General features: G+C 35.2%; 1 pseudogene; it reads left to right on the top strand.

Annotated features, from left to right (window-relative positions):
* Positions 1-307: 307 nt before the first annotated feature.
* Positions 308-416, top strand: LOC112321207 (U2 spliceosomal RNA; annotated as a pseudogene).
* The last annotated feature ends 15,107 nt before the right edge of the window (positions 417-15,523 follow it).

Raw genomic sequence — 15,523 nt, 5'->3', positions numbered from 1 at the left:
AGATTTTCTAGATCTTGTGCCTTGAAAGTAATGAAGCTTGAGTAGCAACCAAATTTATGTAATGTTTTGTGGTCTAATGTTTCATCTTAAGTCTGAATAATTTTTAATTATAATATTCTAGAAAATTTCCCATTTTTACAATTCAGTTTTTTACATATAATTGTTCATAGCATTATCTTAACTAGACGAATGTAGGTGTATATTTTTGTTTGTCTTGATTTCATTTTTCTCTTTGTCCTTCTATTTAGCTTGTATCACTTTCTTAAATGTTGATCTTTTGTGTTATTCTTTAAATGTTCATAGTTTTATTGCTTCTTGGCCTTTTGGCTAAGATCAAGTGCAGTATCTCTTCTTATCAGTTTAAATGTTCAGAGCTTTATAATGTATCTCAATTACTTTGCATTAATTTACTTCTTTCCATTTAAAAAATACTGGTTCTTTTTCAGTTCCCATATTTCCACTTTTTTTCTCTTTCATAGATATAATTTTTCTGATATTGTCCACCCAAAATCTCTTTAGTTATACTTGTAATATTTATTTCACAGCTATATTAAAATATGTATATTAAAACCTGTATATTAAAACTACAGTATCTGGAATTCTTGAAGATTGGTTTCTACTAATTTAATTTTTTTTGATAATTTGTTTCTATTTTCCAGTACACCTTATAATTTTTTACTATATGTTGGACCTTTTGTATAAAATGGAAGTGTAGGAGAGTTTCACTTCCAGGAAGATTAAATAGACATATATTTCCCTATTCATTCAAAAACAACGAAAAACCCTGGGTGTTTGTATAAAACAAACATAGGAAGACTCTCATCTGTTGGAGGGTTGGTCAGGAGGCAGACCTCTCATACCTTCCCAGCAGTAATGAGGAACAACACCCCCCAGGTGTAAACAGACATCCAACTCAGCCTCGCATTTATAACGCAGCACCCCTACCCTTTTCCCTGTGGGAGCAGTGTTAGAAAAATCAGCTAGTACGTTAGATTTAACAAGACCCCAAGTCTCACAACATAATACTCAAAATGTCCGGATCTCAGTTGAAAACCACTTGTCATACTACGCACCAGGGAGGTGGCAAACCAAATGCAAAGAGACAATCAATATAGGCCAACACCGAAGAATGACAGAGAGGGTAGAATTTTCTGAAAAAGACTTTAAAGTAACCATCATAAAAATGCTTCACAGTGCAACTGCAAACTCATTTGAAACAAATGAAATAGTCCAAATTCTCAATGAAGAGACAGAAAGTCAGAAAAAATGGAAGAATAAAAAAGTTAGTCAAATGGAAAATGTAGAACTTAAAAATAATACAAAATGAAAATAACTCAATGGACGAATTAAGAAACAAAAGTAAAAATAGAGAAAACAATCAGTGAACTGAAAGAAAGAGCAACAGATACTACTGAATGTGAACAGAGAGAGAAAAACAAACAAAAAGAACAGAACCAACAGGAACTGTGAGACAGACACACACAAAGCAAACAAGCAAACAAAAACTATCATTTATGTTCCCAGAGTTCTAAAGGAGAAGAAGAGGGCGTGGCTGAAAACAATGTTTAATAAGTGATGGCTGAAAACTTCCCGAGTTTCAAAGTTTTGCGAAACACAACAGACTCCAGAAGCTGAGCATACCTCAGTGAGAAAAAACTCAACAAATTCACACCGCAACAAAACACAGTCAAACTCCCATAAACCAGAGACAGAAAAGATTGAGAAGCAGCTGGATAAACTCCTTCCCAATGGCGGGAGAAGAATCCAAATGACAGGTTTCTCGTGAGAAACAATGGACACCAGAAGTAAGGGCAGAACATTTTTCAAGGTCTGCTAAAAAGGAACTGTTAACCCATGGTCTTATGCCCACAAATAATATCCTTTAAGAATAAAAGGGGAACAGCAGAATTTCCCTCTTCCTCATGACTGAATAGCATTCATTCATATATATAGTAAATGAATACTATTCATTATATATGTATATTGGATATTCATGGGATATACATATATATCACGTCTGCTTTATTCCTTCATTCATTGACAGACCAATAGGTCGTTCTTACATCTTGGGCATGTGAATAATGCTGCAATAAACGTGAGAATGCAGATAGCTCCTTGATATGCTGTTATTTGAATGTCATATGACTGAAATTTATAATTAAATAAAGCATGATTTATTAAAAATAAAAACATACCTTACATTAATTCTTGGTCAGAGATCAAAGAAAAGTTCCTCCTTCAAACCTGAAAATCAATTAATGTTGTTTTTTAAATTAAACACAACTTTACAGTTTTAAATGATAGAACAACTCAGTACCTACTTATCAAGCTTTTAAAAGTTTTCAATATCAGATGGCATCAAATAATTACACTACAGTTCCTCAAAATAGCCTTTTTAGCCATCTGCTGGTGAAATCATTTCAGCTGAATGTCTGTTTCAAATGTCCGTGTAGCCACGCACGACACTGCCTCACTGTCTGTCCCCTAGTGTTGAAATCTGTGGATACCCAAGCAAAGTGAACAGACCCTGGCTGTGGCTTTTACCTGTGCTTTCCTGTTTCTTACTTTTTATTTGAGGTAATTGGTAGAAATGATATGCATAGCTTCTTATGGCATAAACCTCAAAGCATATCACATGCACACACACACACACATAAAAAAATCACTGTGAGAATGACCAAGTCCTGTAGAAGCGTGCTCTCCTGTATCCACTTTATTTTCCTAGAGTTGAAACCAACACTACCAGGAAAAATAATTTCTGAAAAATACCACTAGTTTACAAGACAAGAGTGTATTGTCCAAGACTTTCAAGGCTTATGTGTAGATCTATAATTAATTTGTAGCTTGAAAGCGTCACTGACGCCACAGCTGTCACCGGCAATGTTCTGGCCCACCTGAACCAGTCGTGCTGCACTGGTTAGGATCACCAAATAAGCAGACTCCAAAGAAGGACTAGAGATGCAACACACTGAGAAATGGGTTTAGAAGGGACTTCAAATAGTTCCAGACCCGGATTGTGTTACATAGTTATTTGTTCTATGAAAATGTACCATTGATGAATGGTTAAATTGCCTCCAACATTTCTCTATTAGAGAGTTGTCAGATTAAGCAAAATTATAGGATGTCCAGTTAAATGAGAACTTCAGAGAAACAAGGAAGAAGTTTTTATATAACTATATATTAAGCATTATGTTTTTTTCCCTGAAATTACAAGTACCTTTGAATGCATGAAGGGTATTTTTTGGTAAGGAATAAATGTTACTAAGTACAGGCATAAGATTCTTCTAGAATCAAGCACAGGTTGGATTTTAAAGCATGATCAGAAATAAATTTTTTGAAGTCATCCCTCTATGTAATTTTAACTTTAATACATATGAATGTCTGTCATATGTCAAGGTAAAAATGCTGTGTAAGTAATAAATGCAGACATGTTATTTGGTACAGAATACACAATAATATATATGTATCAAAGAAAAGGCTAAGGCCATTTTTGTCTTTCACATTTAACCCAAGTTTCTAATTTCCTTCTTTGCATACTTATATGAGAATGAAAATTTAGTCATATGCTTTAGTTTCAGTAACTTGCAATAAAATATTTTTAAAGAGCTGGGACACTGACAGATGCCTGTCATGTAACAGGATAATTTGCCTACAGTTTCTGAAGCATTTCCTTTTGCATTGAAAATCGAAGTGCTTACAAACCAGGTTTGATATCATTTGAAATTAAGTTTCTAACTTTAGCTTTGAATCTTGAAAGATGCTTAAAGGTCTCAATGCTCAAGGAAAGTGAATTAAACATATTGGTAGGCGAGAACATTTGAAAACCCAGTAATACTTTAAGGAGGGCCATGGAGATTTATTTCAAAATGTATATGATAATTAGTCTGTATAGTATTGAAAACAAAAGGTTTACCAAAAGCTGACGGTATATCCATCATGTAGCTGGAACCAGTGATAGCAAGGCCCATGGTCTAGTTCTAAATAGTACTTGTTCTCATTTGTATATTTGATGGCATGACAAGTACTGAATATAATGTAATCTTTTTTTTTAGATCACTTGCCAAACTTTATTTTTTAATTTTTTAAAATTTATTTATTTATTTTTATCAGTTACAATTGTCTGCATTTTCTCCCCATCCCTCCACCCCACCCCAGTCAGTCCCACCTCCCTCCCCCACCTCTACCCTCCCCCTTGATTTTGTCCTTGTGTCCTTTATAGTAGCTCCTATAGACCCCTCTCCCCACTATCCCCTCCCCACTCCCCTCTGGCTATTGTTACAATGTTCCATATGATCTCACCTTTAACTGAAACATAATCAACAAAAGAAAAAAGCAAACAAAATATAACCAGAGGCATTGAAATTAAGAACATTGTAATGTAATCTTGATACTATAGATCCATGTGTTTAACTTCTCACTCTCAGACTCAAAGCAGTAAATATTTCCAAAGCTTGATGAAATTTTCAGTACACACTTATAGGGTGGCTAAAATCAGCAAGAATCATATGTATTTCTTTTGTGTATAGCATTGGGTGAAGTCATATTTCACATGTCCATCAAATTGCAAATTGCGAATTTTCTTGATCTGTAATAACAGTATATTTTGTTGAGGGCTTAATGTGCTTTCACGAATTAGGTTTTTATACATATACCTTGAAATCCACAAGAACAATGCCTGGGTTTTGTTCATGATTGTGGGTCCAAAGTCCATATACATTACCTTACAGGAATGAAAGAAATGGAATAAACTCAGTGAATTTAGGGTCATAAATTTCTATGTATTTATTCCATAATTCTAATCACTCCATTATTGTATTTGAATAGATGGCTTAGTGTGTAATAAGTATGTAATTTTGATTATAACATGTATGTATCATATCTAAATATATAATTATATTGCTATAAATGTCAAATTCTTATTTGGATTGTTTTTATATTTTACATTTTGAATAGTTTATTTTTACTGTGTTTTTCCTATTACCCTTTATCCCCTTTATACTCTCCTCCACCTCTACCACCCTCCCCCTCCTGCAGTTGTCGGAGATTCTTACTGTTTTGAGAACTTAACAATCAATGACTTCCTTATACAAGGTAATAATTTGTGTTTATACACATATATATGTATTATGTACCTATATGTATATACATATATATGCCCTCCTTTGCCTTATAGTCAGTCTAGTAGAGGTGACACATATTTGACAAGGAAATAAACTAATAATTATGAAATGTAAAGAAAGTGACTTAGATTTCAGAAGAACAAAAGAATAAGAACAGGAAGCTCCCTCAATACCAAAGGGAAGAGAGGACCCTGGTTTGTATTCAAGTTGTAGCAGCAAAAGGTGGTAATAAATGAAAAATTTCCAGATATAATTATCTTTGTTATCCTTAGAGAGATAATTACTATGCAATTATTTTATATAAAAATAGAAAAAGGCTTAGAACTGGCATATTGTCTTAATTTACACAAACTAGTTCAGTGAAGGGCTGTTTAAAGAGAGTTATTTTTATTCCAAAACTCTTAAATACTACAGAAAGGTTGAATAAGCATGTTTTCTATGGAACCAGATTAATTTGAACCCACTGAGAATAACTAAAAATTCACCTAGAATGCATCATTTAAGCACATCCAGAACAGTATCAGCTAACAGGAAAATGAATAAACTTATAACTATAGGAGGAATTTACTAATCAGAGTGAAGAAAAACACAGGAAAATAATCATGTGCCTGAACTTAATGATCTATTATTATATTTTTATCCATGGAATAAAAGCATGTCTGCAGAGCCAAATGTTTTATATTTATGAGAAATTTTTCACTCATCTGTCATAATATATGATGCTTGTAATGTAAATGTGTCATTTCTTCCGATAGTAATTTAGGGATCAAATTTGAAGTTGGCCGGCAGGGTGCTGGTAAAGGAGGGATTTTTTTCTGCAGTGGATTTATACTGTATATGGGATTACATTTTATTTAGCAGAACTGGGAATGATAAATCCTGGGTTATTCGTGTATTATGCACTTTGTATGAGATTGAGGAAAATGCTAATATTAGTGTAATTCAAGTTATGTTTTGTTTTTAACAGTTATAGATGAAAAGTCTCGATTGAATGTTTTCAAAACTATGAATTTTAATTTTTACTGCAGTGTTTAGATATATCATTAACTACATCTTAGGAATACTAAAAACTTTGTTACCTGAGTGTATGTTTTATAGAAAATATGGCTGTAGCAAACATCATCTTTCTTATTACATATAAAAATCTAGCCTTAAATAGCTAATACTCATGTTTTATATTACACATAATTTTATAAGGTTTACTTTTAAGTGATAAAGATATGTTTTTCTTGTTTCTGCTTGTAAAATTCTTTATTGGTTGCATACTTAATATATAAAATACTCATTGACTTTTATTGCTTACATAAAAATAGATTGTTTTCTTATACCACTTACACTAGATAATCTCACTAGATAAAGGCAGTACCGGATTGTTCAAATACAGCTCTTTGTAAACCAAACAATATTTTCCCCTTCTTCCACAAACCTTTGATAAATCAATATTTTTAATCAATAATCTAATAATTATTTGGATTTTTTGATAAAAGTATCTTGATGCATCAACATTTATCAATTAAATTTTTTAAATTGTAAAACATTAGTCAACCATATTTTATAGTTGCCACATTATTTTACATTAAAAATCATGACTTAGCTCTTTCTATTTGCAAAATAACCACCATTATTACATATGTAAATTGTGCCTAATATCCCTTATCTTCATAGTACCACTCTGAGTAATGCAGATTAAAAAAACACTGATTCCCAGAGCTGTTAAGAAGCAACTCGCCCTAGTTCACGCAACTAGTCTAGCCAGACAGAGAGTTGAACCAGGTTCTCTGCCTTCAAAGTCCAGGCTCCTTCCAATCACTCCATGGCTTCATCTGAGAAAAATAGCACATGTTGAATTTTCCAGAAAATCCTCTTATGTAATATCTAAAACATATTCTTTAAACAAATATACTTGCCTTCTCAACAGTTTAGGTATGATGATATTCAATATTTGGCAAACAGAGCTTCTCAGGTCTTTATAGCAATAATATTTAAAGTAATCTCTTTTTTTCAATACCGTAAGACTGAAATTTTCAGTGTCACCAAAGTAAAAGAAAATGATGTATAACGATTCTTGTTCTAAGAGTAAATGCATATTGATTTTTGAGGATTTAAACAAGTTTTTATTTTTTATTTTTTTCCATGAGTGTCAGACTCAGAGTACAGAAAGAAAGTTTGGGTTGACCTCGGTGAAGAGGAATTTTGAGGGGCAGAGGGTGAAGTCACCTCAGCAGGCGAGAACTGACTGAAATCCCTAACGAGGGATGTGTTGTATCTGAGCTGCGTCTACTTTTAGGTCCATTCCCAGTTATTTGTACGGGCTCTCTTCACTGTCGGGACATGGTACTAACATTCTTTTGCAAATGAAATCTAAATCTCTTTCACTGACAGGAAAATGAAAGTATTTCTCTGAAAACTTGCCTTGATTTGCTAGTAAAATGAGGGAGCTATGGAAGAGCTATGGAGGAGATTTCGATCGCTATCATTTTCACCTTTTATAGTGCTTCTTCTCCACTCACTCAGGAATCTTTCCTGTCCCCCTGAGGCAATTACCACTTCCGTGCTTTCAATGCTGGATTTAAGGCAATTACCCCAGAAATCTGCGCATTGGATAAATCTCCTACTTTGAATTCTAATTAATACCACATAGCAATCATATTCTCTAACTCCCTATTATTCTCTATTCCTAAAATAATTATTTTCAGGACTTATAGTAACATAAACTATAGGAACATACATTAATAATTCAAATTATATAATTTAAGTAATATATAGAGATATCTACACCACTCTATAAAGTCCAGTTTATCTTGTTCACTTAGTAGTAGTCAACAAACATTGTCAAATATGTTAAATGAATTAAAAAACTGAATAAACAAACATCACCATATCTTGCTTATTTTTCTGGGAATATATTTTCTCGGGTTCATTTATGACAGCTTTCTTCACTTGGGTCCCTAAAGTTCAAGTTCCTTTCATCCATGTCTACTCTGGACCACTGCCATGGTTTCCACATGAGTCTCAGAGGACATGTGGTCAGTTAGTTTACCACTTACCATAAAAGAAATCCCTTAAAAAAATCTATACCTGGTCATAGTTTTATTTTTTCTATGCTTTATTCTTCTAAGAATAATAGCCAAAACTTTGACAAAGTTTTCAAAGAGCTGTAAAATCCTGCCTTACGTTCCATTCCACCAAGCCTCTAGCAAATTCCTCTCTCTCACTCTCTCAGTGGAATTTAGCTATAATTATACTAGGTACATTAATTTTCCAGTTTATTATATGCTCTCTTACCTTTCTGCATTCACACATGGTTTTTCCTTGCCTATGATCGTCTTCCTCACTCCCTTTTCCTAATTTTCTCCTTTCTAACTTAGAGATAGATGTAAGTATAAGGTTCACTTCTTCTGAGGAATGGGAAGAGAGGAGATGAGCTAATTATTCTGACTAAATTCTAGATTTATGTTCCCAGATGTAGAGTCACACAAGGTTGTACCTTCCCTTCCATAACAATTCATTACTCTTACAAACATTTGCTTAATTTCCCTAGTCCATTTATTCTCCAGCACCTACCATTGTAGTATTTAGCAGAATATGGTAATTGATGACTTTTTCTAGAATGAGTAAGTGTGTATGAGGGATTAACAAAAATACTATTTAAATGCAGCTGAATTTTTAGTGCTCAGATGAATTCCTCATTGGCTTCTAGATCTTCCATCACTTCTCTCAAAATGATTTGTTTTATACTCACTTTGTTTCCAAAAAAGTAGTTTCTATTTTTCTAGTTATATCCTGCCTGAGATATTGTCAGCTTAATAAAAACTCAGGAAATTTGTCACTAATAGACTTCTTTTGCAGGAAGTCTTGAAAGAAGTTCTTCAGAAAGAAGTAAAATAATACAGTCAGAAATGAGAATCTGCATCTATAGTGTAAGAACGTTAGAAAAGGAACAAATTAGGTAAAAATAAAACCTTTCATTTTATTTTATTAACTGACCTATAGATAAGTGAATGACAGTTTTATTGTTACTATAAGTGGTTAACTAGCTATTAATAAAAGGAGCAAAAGAATAAGCCATTGAGCTTAATAAATTGGAGAGCAAAAACCAAGAAGTGATAGCTTCACACCCCAAGGGGTTACCGAATTTCTCTGCCAAGGAAATTAACACTCCTCTTTTCCTCCTTTCTAATACCAGATTGTTGTGGGGCACAGGGGAGATGCTTGACCAAAGAGGCCTGTCACTATACCCTGGGGAACAATGGATTGGTTAAGAGGTACAACTATCAAAAACCCACAAAAACTTGGGAAGTTGATTGTTCATTTTGGAAAAGCATGTGGTCTGTCCCAAAACCAAGTTAATATAACCCCAGGGGAACAAAGAAATCCTGTCTCTTGCTCACTCTTGACCTGCACTTGCCCAGTTAATTCATGTGCTCTTACCAGGTAGCATGTGACCATCTGGGTCTAGCAGCTACTGGGGCCTGCAGTAGATGTGGGGCTCCAATGGACTGAGCTGTAATATGAAGCAGAAATTCTGGACACTGGCTTTTATTCTGGCCTTGCAGAGGACATTGTTGGACATTTTCTATGGCAGAACAGACACAGATGGGACAATGGAAACCCAGGGGCAGCTTCCCACACAAACAAAAATTTTTCTAAAATTGGTAATTAATAATATTGATAAATATATTAATGAATTAAATTCATGCAGGAAAAGTAGAAGTAGATGATCTAAACAAACATATCTATTAAAAACTAAGTCAAAAATTAATAATGTTCTAAAACAGGAAACAGCAACCTGGGATGAGGACCTTTAAGGCATGAATGATGCTAATTTTTAACAATCTATTCAAGAAAGAAATAGAGAAATCACTTTTCAACTCATTGTATGATACCAACAATATGCTCATATCAGAAAAATACATTAAAATACAGAAAAACTACAGCACAATATCTCTCATGAACACAGATGCAAGAATCCTCAATGAAATGTTAGCAAACTGAATCCAAGACTGTTTGAAAATAATTATATGCCACAACCCAGTGGAATGTATTTCTGGGAGGTAAGCCTCATTTAACAGTAACAGTACACTAGTATTGGTTGTAGTATGCAAGGTCTATATAGAAAAGTCCATTGCTTTTTAAATATCAACAATGAACTTTTGGAATTTGAAATTAAAACCGCAGTGTCATCTGAATTAGCACTCAAAAAATATTTATGTGGAAATGTGAAAAAAATACATACAGGGTCTGTATGAAGAAAACACCAAAATTTTGGTAATGGAAGTTAAAGAAGATCTCAATAAGTAGAAAGATAGTCCACTCCTTGATAGGAAAAACGATGTTGTTAAGTTGCAGACCCACGCAACTTGACCTGTGACTCAGTGCACCCTAACTGACATCCCTGTAAGTTATTTTGTAGATAGCAATAAATGGGGTCCTGTGGGAAAGAAGCCAGAAATGAAACAATGCCAGTTCAGTGATTCAATTTATTTCAAGTCATAACCAGAATTAATAATAGGTAATTAATAATAGTTAAGTAAGAATTAATGATAGTTATTTTAAGAATTAATGGTATCTATTTTCTTTGGAAGGGGTGAAGTGGTGAAGACCCAGGGGGAGGTACTATGGTTTCCTTAGAGTGCTAAAATGGTCCATGTTATATCCTGTTCTTGGTTATGAGTGTGTTTGCATTGTGGTAATTCATTGAGCTGTTCAGTTAGGACTTTTCCCAGTTCTCTGTGTTTGTTAAACTTCAGGTTTAAAAACACAAGAAAAAAATAAAGAGAGAGGCAAGAGGAAGAGGGGTAAAAGGAGAGAGAGACAGAGGGAGAGAAAAACATCTGTTGTTCATAATCCCAGGAAATGCATTTGGAGGAAAGATTGTCTCTGATAGAAAATAGCCGTGTTATATTAACCTCTAGAAGGAAAAATAATCTGACTTAGTGGCATCTTTATAAGCAAAATCTTTAAGGCACTATTTCTAAACTAGACCTTTGGGGTATTGATATTTTCAGAATAAATGTAAATTTTTTGAGATTTGGGTTGGCTTCGAAAGCTTTATTATTATCAATTATTATTAATAATTATTAGTAGTAGTATTGTTATTATTCAAGCTGGCATATTAGAACATATACAAAAAACAATCTCTATATTTTGATATATGACAAGAGGTAAAATTATTTTTTTTAATGTGCTCTGGTTAAACACTTTCCACGAGACTACATATGCCAGTGATATTTAGTGTGTATATCTATATATAGATGTACCTGCCCCCTACCTGCCCTTTTACATATATCTCTCATTTGTTTAACAGAAGTTCCTATTAAAATTTACTATTTTGCCACGTCTCATATTTTGGATACATATTTTTTCTTTATTCTTCCCTTTTTTGGCAAATAATAAAATAGAAAAAAAGGCCAACTATCATAATTATTCATTGGACGTTAACAGATGAGGTTAACTGAGCCAAATGTACGGCCAGGTAAATTATTTAGGTTGACTGATCTAATTCTCAGGATGACCCTATACATTAAAATCATTATGCTAATTTTGCATACAATATCAAAAACCAGTAAATGTTAGAGCCAGAATTTCACAGGGCGGTGTGTACCCCAGGTCTGTGCTACTAAGTGAGATACTATTAGAATACCCCCCAAAAGGAAACTCCTCATCTCTCAACCCCTTTTGTCCACTTCCCTGCATGTAGTAATGTTTGTTTCTAGCACCCTGAACTATGGGAGGATGTGGTAAGCATATTTTCAGTTTATCACACGTGTAAGTGGATATGAGTATATGAGGCGCATGGAGTTAACCTCATCCCCTATTTCCACCAGGAACGAGCTTCCTTCAACTTTTTTGCATTTTAACTTGTCCCTTTGAACGTTTACTTCATGAAAGACTGATGTTTACAAGTGGAATCTCTTACTTCTTGACTCTTAATTTCCTTCCATTCACACAGAGAAGGGATGGGGCAGCACACTGGCAGATTTCAAGAACACGTGTAGAAGCAAATTTCTAGAGGGGCGTCCTTGGTGAGAGAGGTTCCTACTCTGACCAGCCACCCAATCTCACTCTCATTTTGAGTGTGCCAGCCAGCAAATCATGCAGTATCAACTTAACACCCTAAGAGAAAGCCACCTTGTCTTCATAGGCTTCCCTGAGGACATTCAGCCCACCTCCTTTCTGTGGCTGATGCCTGGCCACTTGGAGGGAAAGGAAAGCCTGGCCCTCATTACAGCTGCAGGACCTCCTCCACTGCACAGCTGGTCTGTCTGAGGCCGGAGTGCTGCAACTCCCAGGGCGGACCCCGCAGATGAACTGTCCGCACTGTCCATGATCGCGTCCCAATCTACTCTATACAGCTCTACCCACGGGGTGTCTCCCTTCCAGGATTTTCAAACTTTCTAATTTTCCTACTTTAAATGTTATGCCTTGCAAATAGACTATTGCACAGGTTGTTTGCTTGGTTGTTTGAACCTCTGAAATTATCTCCAATTCAACCTTATCATTATATTAATTTGCCTAATTGTATTTCCATTACTTAGTTTATGTTCTTAGTTATGCTTTCTAGTTTACCTTTTCCTCTTTTTTTATGATTTGAACAAGTTCTCTTTGTCTCACTTCATCTCACATTTGAACATATATTGTAGGCACAGTCAGGAGTAAACTGTGTCTGTATCTTATCTCTTAATAAGAAAAGAACCTTAGCATATTTTCACTATTTTCCCCTACCCCAATTCCCACCACTTCTCATTTTGAGATTACCTAGAATTCTCTAAATATAAAAAATATATATGGAAATGGTGATTTAGACATATATTTAAGTTTAATAGCATTACTATTGGTATTACTACTATAATAGTATTAATATTTCTTTAGTATTAAAATTTCATGAAAACTACTTATTCTTAAATAATTCTTTCAGAGAGATCCTTTAATTAGTAAGTGTTTATGAGCCTTTGAATATCAAAAAAATGTTTTTATTTGCCTTTTTCACAAGTTATAAAATGGTGGGGCAGAGAACTGTGGTTTCAAAATAATTTTCCCTCAAAATACTGATGCTGTTCCTTTGTCATCCCACATTCAATGTATCTAATGGAAAGTTCGTTAAGAATCCAATTCATATTCCTTTGTAGAGAATCTAGACCCCTTCATTCTGCTTTTCATCCTGTATATTATATTGTTTCAATTCTTCCTTTGTTGACAACAATGTTTTAAGTTTTGACATAATTTTTTTCAATTTTTATAACACTATTGTTGTGTGAATTAGATCATGACGAATGTGTCTAAACACATACATTTTCAGTCCCTAAATGTTTGGGGATTGCTCTGAGCAGTCCTGTGTTAATTATTTTCTTGCTAAATGTTTCTTGCTGTTTCCGGTTATGGCTTTTCTTCAAGTAATTAGCAAGGTTTGATTTTTTTTTAACTTTTCTTTTAATTTGACAATGTATTCATTTGTCTTTGAGTACAAATGTGATTGATTACAGGATCTTGTCTCCTGTAATTGAGTAGTTTGGGGGAGGCAGTGCTGCCAATTGGGGTGGGTTGGCATCTTCATCTCTGTTCCTCAGGGCTCCCTGTCTCCTTGAGGTGGGGTATCTTCCTGGGACACCCACTTGAATCTGCAGCCACTGGTAGGTGCTTTACTTGTTGTGAAAATACACCTACTAAATGCTGCTCCTTCAAGCAGTGTCGGGGTGTAGGCAGAAATAAACCTGTCTACTTCTGCAAATTCTCACTTTTGATTAGTGTCTGTAATGTTTGTTCCCTGGCTTCCCATTCCGGTTCATCTACCAAGTCTATGCTTAGAGCCATCCAAAACGTGTGCTACCTCCACAGCTTTACTTTGTGTTTTTTATATTACTTAGGGTTTTATCAGAGAAGCAGAACTATCAGTGACATGCAATAGGGCATTGATTGTGGTGATTCACCCTTACACACTGTGGTGGTGAGCCTGGGTCAGTGTGTAGGTCCAGAAAGGCAGCTGGATGCACAGCAGGGACCAGCAAAGACAAGTTCAAACCCATGAGGACAAACGGAAACTCTCAAGAACAAAGGAGAACCTATGTCAGCCCGGCAGTGCCTCCAACCTTGACAGTGCAAATGATCTGCAGAAAAAGCTGGCAACCCACACAAAAGTGCTTGGCTCAGGCTTCGGAGAACCTGAAGGCAGAGCACCTGGTCGGGCTTATGAGCCAGTAGATCACTGTGGATGTGTGTGACTAACGGCACCTCTGTGTCCCGCCGTGATCTTTACACCACAACGACTGCTCCTCCAGTTTGCCTTCCAATCTTGCGCAGCTTTCTCTAGTCCAGTGCATACAATAACGAGAATTCTGGGAAACAAAGCTAAGTTGGCACAGTCCTAGGCTACCACAGTCAACCGCTTCTCTTGGTATCTGTGTGCATCCCTTTCATGTACACTTAGTTTTCAAGTAAAAGAAAAAATCATACTTTCACCTGCAGTATTTCTGGTTTCCCTCATACAAGAAAACATTCTAACTGCTCCCCAAAAGGGACACAGAGTTCCATTGTCCACCTGTGGGTGAGGTTCACCCCACTTTTAGCTGAGTTATACCTCCTTAATATGCTGTTGCCTGAATACTAAGATATAAGATAACCTACTACTGCCACTTATATGTGAGGTGACAGATGTATGGGAGAAGGGGGAATGTGTTACCCATACACTAACACATTCATGCCACAATGAGGAACTATAACATAACTATTATAATCCTCATTTCCATAATGGTCACATGGATATGTCTTCTAGAACTTCGTTCTTTTATTGCCCATACCTTATTTTCTTCAGCACCTGCATCCTCTTGGTGGTTTTGGTTCTTTGTCTGATGAGGTGAACCAAATCTTCTTCATGTCTGAAGCTATTCATAGTCCAGCCCTGGCTCCTTTATTTTTCTGTAATTTTCCATCGAAGGGAGTATTAACAGGTGTCCTAGATGAAATCTTATATTCCAGACATATGCCTCCTACTGCCACTGTGTAATAGCAACCATATTTTTCTTTGATAAGATAGATTTATTTCTGAGGCCAATGCAGTGACCCCTTCATCCGCATGAGAAGGTGAAAAAGATCAAGTGTCAGTGTCATCCTCCATTTTTGTTAAAATAAACTTGTCATCTTGGATCCCATTACATTGTGAAAAAGTTGTAGAGATAGTCCAGAGAGTTCCTGTGTACCACACAGTTTTCCCTAGTGATAGCAGCTCACACTAGCATGGTGCATTTATCACAACTGATGGACCACTATTGATATATCACTATTAACAATTTGACTCAAATGGCCCTAGGTGTTCCCGCATGTCCTTTTCTCTCCAGGACCCCACCTGGGATATTACACTGCATTTACTTGTCATGTCCCCTTAGCTTCCCTTTGGCTGTGACAGTTTC

This window comes from Desmodus rotundus, chromosome 1, assembly GCF_022682495.2.
Source record: "Desmodus rotundus isolate HL8 chromosome 1, HLdesRot8A.1, whole genome shotgun sequence".
Classification (NCBI taxonomy): Eukaryota; Metazoa; Chordata; class Mammalia; order Chiroptera; family Phyllostomidae; genus Desmodus; species Desmodus rotundus.
The sequence above is the reverse complement of the archived record's forward strand: the minus strand, read 5'-3'. Positions and strand labels throughout refer to the sequence as shown.